The sequence below is a fragment of the Schistocerca americana genome, chromosome 7 (genome assembly GCF_021461395.2).
Source record: "Schistocerca americana isolate TAMUIC-IGC-003095 chromosome 7, iqSchAmer2.1, whole genome shotgun sequence".
NCBI classification, from domain to species: domain Eukaryota; kingdom Metazoa; phylum Arthropoda; class Insecta; order Orthoptera; family Acrididae; genus Schistocerca; species Schistocerca americana.
In genome coordinates this window covers 312,374,401-312,385,283 of record NC_060125.1, presented here as the reverse complement: position 1 = coordinate 312,385,283, position 10,883 = coordinate 312,374,401, and the positions used below count along the sequence as shown (strand labels likewise).

Here is a 10,883-nt window from a genome sequence, read left to right as displayed (position 1 = left end):
AAACCAGTTATGTTGGTCACTGATGCATCGTATATATGGATCGTGATATCCCCTTCAGCATCAACTAAGGCTTGAAAATGGCGAAATAAAGCGTCGAAACTGATAGCTACACAATAAATAAGGTCATAAGGACGGTTGTAGGCGTGATCCCCCATACCTCCAGACAAAAGGATGGACATAAAAAAAGAAGATAGGTTGATAGGACACTTTCTCGTGCGTCAAGGTATTGTCACTTGGGTAATGAAAGGAAGTGCGGTGACGGAGAGGTTAAACTTGTAGAGCGAGACCCGGGCTTGACTGCAGGAGGCTTCACTGCGGTTAGGTTGCTATAATTATGCCTATAATCTCACACAGGATAAACTAACATGGAGATATGCATCAAACCAATCTTCAGATTGAAGGAGCCCAACAACTACCACGTTTATCTCTATACACTGAGGTGGCAAAAATGATGGACTAGCAATACGCAGATACACGGATGGCGGTAGTACCGTGTATAAAAGGGCAGTGCATTGACGGAGCTCTCATCTGTACTCAGGTTACTCATGTGAAAGTGTTTCCGACGTGACTGTGGCCGCACGACGGGAATTAATAGTCTCTTAATGCGGAATGGTAGTTGGAGCTAGACGCTTGAGGTATTCCATACCAAAAATCGTTAGGGAATTCAATATTCTGAGATCCGTAGCGTCAAGAGTGTGCCGAGAATACCAAATTTCAGGCATTACCCCTCACAATGGACAATGCAGTGAACGGCAGCCTTCACTTAACGACGGAGCGGCGGTGTGTGCGTAGAGTTATCAGTGCTAACAAACAACTAACACTGCGTGAAATAATAGCAGAAATGAATGTGGAACATACGAAGAACGTATCCGATAGGACAATGTAGCGAAATTCGGCATTAATGGGCTATGGAAGCACACCAGCGACGTGAGTGCCTATGCTAACAGCACGACATCGCCTGCAGCGCCTGTCCTGGGCTCGTGACCACATCAGTTGGATGCTAGACGGCTGGGGAACCGTGTCCTAGCTTGGTTCAAATGGCTCTGAGCACTATGGGACTTAACATCTGAGGTCATCAGTGCCCTAGAACTTACAACTACTTAAACCTAACTAACCTAAGGACATCACACTCTTCCATGCCCGAGGCAGGATTCGAACCTGCGACCGTAGCAGTCGCGCCGTTCCAGACTGAAGCACCTAGAACCGCTCGGCCACCACGGCCGACGAACCGTGTCCTGGTCAGATGAGTCCCGATTTCAGTTGATAAAAGCTGATGATACGGTTCGAGTAGGCGCACACCTCACGAAGCCAAGCACCCAAGTTGTCAACATGGCACTCTTCAAGCTGGTGGTGTAGGCTGCGTTTAAATGGAATTATCTGAGTCTTCTGGTCCAACTGAAGCGATCATTGACTGGAAAATGTTATGTTCGGCTACTTGGAGATCACTTACACCCAAAAACGATGGAATTTTTTGGCAATGCACCATGTCACCAGGCCACAATCGTTCTCCATTGGTTTGAAGAACATTCGAGAGAATCATTTGGCCACCCATATCGCCTGACACGAATCCCATCGAACATTTACGGGACATAATCGGGAGGTCAGTTCGTGCACAAAATCCGGCACCGGCAAAACTTTCGTAATTACGGACGGCTGTACAGGCAGCATGGCTCAACATTCGCTGCAGTGGACTTGCAGTGACTTGGTGAGTCCGTGCCACGTCGATTTGCTGGACTACGTCGAGGAAAGGAGGTCCGATTCGACATTAGGAGGTATCCCGTGACTCTCGTCACGTCAGTGTTCTCGTATATAAAAGGAAATGTCCTGACTGGCTGGCTCGTATATGGATATGGTGTCTGTTCTTTCGGACATGTCCGAATCCATATAAGTATATCCATATAAGTATATAGTTTTGGCAATACCGGCCGTAACCTTCTTCCTCTGTGCGGATGCACACATATTACCCGAACTCTTACAGGACTTCGTAAGAATGTCTTCCACGAGTAATGAGTGTGTTGGGTATGGACACTACGAATGTAGTGTGTGGACATATAAGATGAGAATTTGGGTCTCGCGGGAGGCGTGCGCGAGATAGTCCCTGCAGTTGCACTATCCTCTGTGCTCTCGGTGCTCAGATGGATAGAGCGTGTGCCATCTAAGCAGAAGATCCTAGGTTCGAGTCCCGGTCGGGGCACACATTTTCACCTGTCCCCGTTGATATACATCAATGCCCGTCAGCAGCTGAAGGTATTAATATATGATTCTAATTTCGACTGACTCATTCGTCGCCCGGCCCAAACTGCTACGGACAGAAGGTTGAAATTTGGAGAGGGTGTTGATCTCATAGTTTTGGCGTCGTTTAATAATGGATTTTCCGAAATACCACCCTCTGAAGGGGTGAAATGGAGGATGAAAGGTTCTTTGAAAATATGTCGTTATTAAGACAATTTTGAAGCTAGAACTGCAACAGTTCGTATTTGGTTTGTCAGTCAGAAATGAAGAAATATGTTTTTCAGCATATTTGAAAATTCAGCCACTAAGGGGGTAAAATACTGGGTGAAAGTCTTTATCAAAGCACTACTAAAGCAGTTTTAAAGCTGTATCCATGAAATTTGGTATTTGACTTCTCGGTTAGAAATAAGAAAATACGTGTTTCAGCGTTTTTGGAAATTCAACCTCTAGGGATTAAATAGAGCATGAAATATTTTACGAAAATATTTCAATATGAAGGCATTTTTTGAAGATATATCTATGAAAATTTGTATTTGTCTTTTCAGTTAGAAATAAAAAATGCGCATAGCTGTGTTTTTGGAAATTCAACCCCTAAGGAGCTACTCATATAATGGAATCTCATTAATTTACTGACTCATCATCGCCCAATCCAAACTGTTAAGGACAGGAACTTGAAATCTGCAGAGGATTGGTTGGTTGGTTGTTTCGGGGAAGGAGACCAGACAGCGAGGTCATCGGTCTCATCGGATTAGGGAAGGACGGGGAAGGAAGTCGGCCGTGCCCTTTGAAAGGAACCATCCCGGCATTTGCCTAGAGCCATTTAGGGAAATCACGGAAAACCTAAATCAGGATGGCCGGACGCGGGATTGAACCGTCGTCCTCCCGAATGCGAGTCCAGTGTCTAACCACTGCGCCACCTCGCTCGGTTCTGCAAAAGATGTTCAACACATACTGTGGGCGTTGTTCAGTTAGATATTTACGAAATTTCACCCCTAAGGTGGTGAAGAAGGGAATAAAAGGATTTTTGAAAATATAATTGGAGTTCAAGTCTTTTCCTGATTAATTGAAGATCAGAATAAATAAGTAACAGAGTGACGTTTGGTAATCAGCAAGTAGACAATAAAAATAAAAACACAGCGGCTGAGGACGATGGCCTGTTGACAACATCCTGGAGAGCAGAATGTTCTGGAGCATAACCCAGAGCGAACAACCCTGTTGGGACACGGGACGCCTTACGTGACGTAGCTTGAACGTACTCTATAATTACATTTGCGGACAATTGCATTGCTCTTGCTGGCAAACCGGTCTACACGGAACTTGTTTCGGTGGTGTCATGTTGCTATAATTGGCAAAGTGCTTATTTGTTTTCACCTTGCTTATTTGTAGCAAATACCTGTCAGACGGTCAGGATTCACGGTATAAAAGAAAGGCGGAACCTGCTGCGCAAACGTAGTACTCCGTTGCAGCGATCGCCGTCGCCAAAGGTAGGCCATCCTTATTGCGTTTTCAAGAAGACGCATTACTTATTATCATTATTATTACTTCTTATTACATTAACTTTCACAAACTACTAACAATGCTTGGCAGAAGGTAAAAGTTACCTGTTTTATCAGTGCACTCGGTTGAAGTCCTCTCTAGATTCCACTTCATTTCACCTTTATGCTGTCAGTTACGTTATAATCCTCTTAACATTCTATCCATTGTAGCTGTCGTTTTTATGGCCTTCAGTCTGGAGTCTCCATTGATGCAGCTGTCCCTGCTACTCTAACTTGTGCAAGCCTCCTCATCTCCGAAAAACGACTGCAACCTAAGTTCTTTGAACCTGCTTACTGTATTCATCTCTTGGTTTCTCTCTACAATCTTTGTCCCCCACACGTCCCTCCAGTACTAAACTGGTAATCCCTCAATGTCTCAGAACACATCCTATCAACCTACCCCTTCTTTTCGTCAAGTTGTGCCACAAATTTCTTATCTCTCATGTACTATCCGGTACCTCCTCACTAGTCACCCATCTAATCTTCAGTACATTCTGTAGCACCACATTTCAAAACAATTTATTCTCTTTTTGTCTGAGCTTTCATTGTCCAGGTTTCACTTCCGTACAAGGCTACCTCCAAACAAATGTCTTCAGAAAAGAATTACTAATGCTAAATATACATTCGATGCTAACAAATTTCTCTTCTTCAGAAACGTTGTTCTTGCCATTGCCAGTCCGTCTTAACATATCCTAATATGTGTGTGTGTACGTGTGTACGTTCAACATCTCCGTCTAAACTACTGGACCAATTTCAACAAAACTAGGTACACATGTTAGTGTTGTTATTGTTGTGGTCTTCAGTCCTGAGACTGGTTTGATGCAGCTCTCCATGCTACTCTATCCTGTGCAAGCTTCTTCATCTCCCAGTACCTACTGCAACCTACATCCTTCTGAATCTGCTTAGTGTATTCATCTCTTGGTCTCCCTCTACATGTTAGTAGCTAACTGGAAAAAAATACTTTGGGGGTAAGAACTACCTACCCCCTATAATAGTGGGAATGCTTTCGTGGGTGAAAAGGGAACGATGTAGAAGATTAACTCAGGAATGTCTGGAGTAATTTCAACCAAATTTTGTATGTAATACATATGTCATCATTTGCATAAAATACTGTGGGAGTTACATACCCCTGCCACCCCCAGGGGTGAGGGTGGGAAGCAGTGACTTGTAAAATTATTCGATATTGGAATCGAATCCAGAATTAAAATCAAGAACACCTCCCAACATGAGTAACTTAGACGTAAATACTCTCGTTGTGCCGAAGCAGTTTAAATCACTTAACAACAGCGAGGTCTGTGGTCCATATTGTATACCAGTTACGTTCCTCTCAGAGTAAGCTTAAACAATAGCTCCGTACGCAGCAATCACTTACAGTCACTCGCTCGTCGAAAGATTCGTACCGGAAGACTGGAAAGAGGCACACGTTGCACTAATACTCAAGAAAGGAAATAGAAGTTATCAGCGGAATTACAGATTTATGTCACTGACGTCGATATGCAGTAGGATTTTCGAACACACACTGTGTTCAAACATTATGAATTACTTCGGAGAAAACGATTTACTGATATATAGCCAATACGGATTCAGGAAATTTCGTTCTGGATTCGTGGTTTTCTGTCAGAAAGGTCAGAGCTCGTAGCAACTGATGGAAATTCATTGAATAAAACAGAAGTAATGTCTGGCGTTCTCCAAGAAAGTATTACAGGACCTGTGCTGTTCCTGATCTACATAAACGATTTAGGAGATAATCTGAGCAGCCCTCTTTGTTTGTTTGCAGGTGATACAGTCTTGTACCGCCTCGTAAAGTCATCAGGTGATCAAAATCAGTTGCAGAATGATTTAAACAAGATATGTGTATGTTGCGAAAAGCGGCAATTGACTCTAAATAAAGAAAAGTGTGAAGTATTCCACATAAGTACCATAAGGAACCCGCTGAATTTCGGCTACACGATAAATGAAACATATTTAAAGATATTTAGAGATTAAAATTACGAATAACTTAAACTGGAACGATCACATTGTGAGTAAAGCAAACCAAAGATCGTGGCTTATCGGCAGAACACTCAGAAAATCCAATAAGCCCAGTAAAGAGACGGCCTATACTACGCTTGTTCGTCCTCTGCTACAGTATTGTTGTGCGGCGTGGGATCCTTACCAGATAAGACTGACCGGGATATTGAAAAAGTTCAAAGAAGGGCAGCTCGTTTTGTATAATCACGAAGTAAGGGAGAGAGTGCCACGGACACGAAATGAGAATTGGGGCGGCCATCATTAAAACAATACGTTTTTCGTTGCTGCAGAATCTTCTCAAGAAATTTCAATAATTAACTCATTCGTCCGAATGCGTTGCGGCAGGATCTTCTCTCGAAATTTCAATCACCAACTTTCTCCTTCGAATGAGAAAATCTTTTGTTGGTGCCCACCTTCACAGGAAGAAATGGCCATCATAATAAAATAAGAGCAATCAGAGTTCGCACGGAAAGATTTTTAAGCGTTCGTTCTCCCCGCGCGCTGTTTGAGAGTGGAAAGGTAGAGAAATAGCTTGAAGGAGGTTCGATGAACCCTCTGCCAGGCAATTAATTATGAGTTCCAGAGTAATGATGTAGACGTAGATAGTTTTTTGGTCGCTAGGTTCATTGGTGACAGCCCTGATAAGGTTTCACCTCCAGGAGTGTGGGAAGGATGCAAAGACAGTAGCATACCAGTATATGTGTGTAACGCCTCAATCAGTTTCTGCGAAACTTGCACATGTATAACTTGTCGTCTGAAAAATGTTATGTGACGATTACACTTCCCTATTTCCTATATTCTCTATGACTGAGGGTGGGCTGAAAGGGGGATTACGTGAGTCAGGAACGCTGAAATAATTTCATCCGAATCCTATATATGACTCATTCTATATTATATATATTATATATATTAAATACTATACCTTTAAGATACCCCTAATACCCCTAAGGGTCATGATCGGGATGAGACGAGGTGACATGTGAAAATATTCGAAAACGACCTGTTGGTATTTATTCCTGCAATTTGCTGATTTTGAATAACTTAAAAGTATAAAGCGAAATCGATATCTTACTTCTGTTGTTCAGTGCGTCAACCAGGTCGGGAGTTTTCAGGAGGTTTAGCGGTTAAGATCATGCATTACGGCCGACTACCAGAGATATATTAAAAGTTCTCTCTCTAGAATCGAACGGTGTAAATCAACGGAGAATCAGACAGTTACAGCGACAATCAGTTACAGATGTAATATGTGTACAAATATAAGCGAAATACGTTAAATATGTGATATATATATATATATAGAGTGAACTAAAAGAGCATATGGGTATGAAGGTGAAGCCATTGGTAAAAAGCTAGTAAAATTAAGAAAATGTAGGCTAAGGTAGGAGTAAATTATTTTTATTGGATAACTGGCTGAATACCTGCTGTTGCCTGGGTATCTATTTATTCTAGTCTTGTATTATTTCATCTCACCTCCTCTTTGTCCATCTCCCCCACCCTCTCCCTCGGTCCCTCCTTCCCCTCTCTCTGACACCGCCTCAACTCCAAAGTCTTGTCTGTCTCCTCCTACCCTTCTCTCTGTCCAACTTCTGCTCCCACTCTTCAAAAAAATGGCTCAAGTGCCTCTGAGCATTATGGGACTTAACTTCTGAGGTCATCAGTCCCCTAGAACTTAGAACCACTTAAACCTAACTAACCTAAGGACATCACACACATCCATGCCCGAGGCAGGATTCGAACCTGCGACCGTAGTGGTCGCGCGGTTCCAGACTGTAGCGCCTAGAACCGCACGGCCACTCTGGCCGGCTTAATTCGACAACATTCCATTATCTTAATTTTGCTTTTGTTGATGTTCATCTTAGATCCTCCTTTCAAGAGACTGTCCGTTCAACTGCTCTTCCAAGTCCTTTGCTCTCTCTGACAGAATTACAATGTCATCGGCGAACCTCAATGTTTTTATTTCTTCTCCATGAATTTTAATACCTACCCCGAATTTTTCTTTTGTTTCCTTTACTGCTTGCTCAATATACAGGTTGAAATATCTTTCCCATAACACTCTGAAATTTCGAATACATAGGTATTTCTTTTTTTTTTTGCGACAAACGTCGATGAGTTATAGAGGGTGTCTTGAGGAACAAATCGAGGATAGGAACCCGTGCCCGGAAACGTCATCCAACGATGCTACAGACCATCGAAGCTATTGGTGCCGGCGCCTGCCGCTACAACACCCCTTCGGCAGCAAACGTGACTTTGTGCGCAGATAGACTGAAGGCAGAAAATCTCGCAATGTTGTTTGTTATTCGGTGATCGCGACTGATTGCGACGATTGCCAGTGGAAAAGAAGGAGCTAGCCGCTACATAGAAAGGCCTTGTCTCCCATTATTACAGTGCTCTGTTGACTCACTGGATGACGGTTTCGGACACGGTTTCCACCCGGCGTTCATTTTTTATTTTTTTTTATTTTGCTGTGTATCAGAAAACTATGGACAATTTAGAGGGTTCCAGGAGAAAAATAAATGGGGAGCTCGAAACCTTTGTCCGAAAGCGTCATTCACCGAGGCAACAGAGCATCGTATTTATGGAGGAAAGCAGTTAGCTCCATCCTCTCGACTGGCGATCGTGGCCATCAGTCACGATAACTGAATAACAAACCACTTTGCGAGACGTTCTGCCCACTTTCCGGCAGTGTACAAAGTCATGTTTTCTGACGAAGGGGTGGCCTCATTGCATAATTTTGCACAGTGCTTTTCTACCCTTGATTTGTTCCTCAAGACATCCTCTATACCCTCGAGATTTGTCGCGAGATTTCTCGGAAAATCTGCTTATCAGTTTCATTTCAAACCTTTCAAACCCTTGATTTGTTCCTCAAGACATCCTCTATAACCTTCGAGATTTGTCGCGACATTTCTCGGAAAATCTGCTTATCAGTTTCATTAGAAATTATGTTATTTTCATTTAAAGGTGCCTATTTATTGTCCAAGTCATATTCCTTAATCTTTATACAAAACTACTCTTCTGCAATCTCTGCAGTGTCACTAAATTTGCACTATATACGAGTACAAATCACACACTTGTGCCACACACGGAGTTTTAAAAGAAATTACAGGTGGCGTGTGCCCAAAAGGCGTTACTCTTGAATATTTCATTCTTTCACAATTTACAAATTTTGCTAATATATTTTGAAACTATTAAGTGTATTTTCAAAATGTTGAGTCTAATTAAAAATTTATAAAGTCTTACTCACACAATTTTAATACAAATGCAATTTCGAATCAGTTTTGCTCTTTAGTTTCAGCTGAACTCATGCCATCATTTCTGAGTGAGAGCAATTATCCCTTTTGTTTTAGTGCTTTTCAGTTTCCGTTTCAAGAACAGTAAGGAACTCAGATACATTCCAAAATCTACAAAACGAATAGTGGTGACATTATTTTACATCAAATGGCCAAAATGAGAGATTAAAAAAAGTGTAGGGACAAGATAAAGGCCAAAAATTTTGGGATAATTCGAATTATTAGGTACGAGATATTAAAGAAAAAAGGGATATAAAAGGAGGAAGTTATAATTCCGTTGTGGCTACAAGGTCTGTAAAATTTGCTGGGAATGTTATTCTCAAAATCAGAAATAATTACCGAAAGTTCTAAGCAATGTAATATGAAGCCGAAAATTTCTGGCAGATTAAAACTGTGTGCCGGACCGAGAGTCGAACTCAGGACCTTTGCCTTTCCCGGGCAAGTGCTCTACCAACTCAGCTACCCAAGCACGACTCACGGCGCCTCCTCAAAGCTTTACTTCCGCCAGGATGGGGCGTGAGTCATGCTTGGGTATCTCAGTTGGTAGAGCACTTGCCCGCGAAAGGCAAAGGTCCCGAGTTCGTGTCTCGGTCCAGCACACAGTTTTAATTTACCAGGAAGTTCCATATCAGCGCACACTCCGCTGCAGAGTGAAAATCTCTTTCTAATATGAAGCCATTGTTTGCGTCCAACAATTTTTATGTTCAGTGTAAAGATTTATGTTAGCATAATATTGGTGCTATATGAATAATCTGAGTCTAATTAAGCGAAAGTAAACTCATTTGGAAATTAAACAAAGAGTTTCGCATAACTCAGAGACTGAGGATAAACGCCTTTAATCTTATTCTTCTTTGTTATATATTTTCTCAGTGTTAGTGACAGTGGTAGGTAGACCTTCCTGAACCATCACTCCCTCCGGGACGGACATTGTGTGCACTGTCTGTCTTCATCTAGAAGCCGGCCGCGGAGGCTGAGCGGTTCTAGGCGCTTCAGTCCACAACCGCGCTACTGCTACTGTCGCAGGTTCGATCCTGCCTCGGGCATGGATGTGTGTGATGCCCTTAGGTTAGTTAGGGTTAAGTAGTTCTAAGTTCTATGGGGCTGATGACCTCAGATGTTAAGTCCCATAGTGCTCAGAGCCATTTGAACCATTTTTTCGTCATCTAGAGAAAATTTTGTTGTTCAACCGTGAGAACGTATTCTAAATGGTTTTGTTGCGTGTATTTGATAGGGGATGTCGGTACCAGCCTAGTATGCACTCAGCTGAATGTGGGAAACACTCTAAAAACCACATCCAGGTTAGCTGGTCGTTGATCCACATGGCGGATTCGATACGGGTTCAGACTCGCTCCTCAGGATCCTGGAAGCAGCATACTACAATGAAGTGACAAACGTCACGGGATGCCTCCTAATATCGTATTGGACCACCTTTTTCCCGGCGTAGTGCAGTAACTGAACGTGGCATGGACTCAACAAGTCGTTGGAAGACCCGTGCAGAAATATTGAGCCATGATGTCTCTACAGCTGTCCGCAATTGTGAATGTTTTGCCTGGCAGGATTTTGTGCACGGACTGTCCTCTCAATTACGTCCCATAAATGTTCGATGGGATTCATGTGTGGCGATCTGTGTGACCAAATTATCGCTCGAATTGTCCGGAATGTTCTTCAAACCAACTGCGAACAGTTGCGGTCCGACGACACGGCGCATTGTCATCCATAAGTATTCCATCGTTGTTTGGGAATATGAAGTCCAAGAACGGCTTCAACTGGTCTGTAAGAAGTCGAATATAACCATTTCCAGTCAATGAACGATTCACTT

At 42.7% G+C, this 10,883-nt stretch overlaps 1 protein-coding gene across 1 annotated transcript in view; it reads left to right on the top strand.

Annotated features, from left to right (window-relative positions):
* The first annotated feature begins 3,692 nt into the window (after positions 1-3,692).
* Positions 3,693-10,883, top strand: part of LOC124622039 (cytochrome P450 6k1-like) — a 103,976-nt gene continuing 96,785 nt past the window's right edge. Inside the window, exon 1 of the mRNA XM_047147598.1 lies at positions 3,693-3,716. The gene's annotated coding sequence lies outside the window, so the exon portion shown is untranslated. The remainder of the gene's footprint in view (positions 3,717-10,883) is intronic.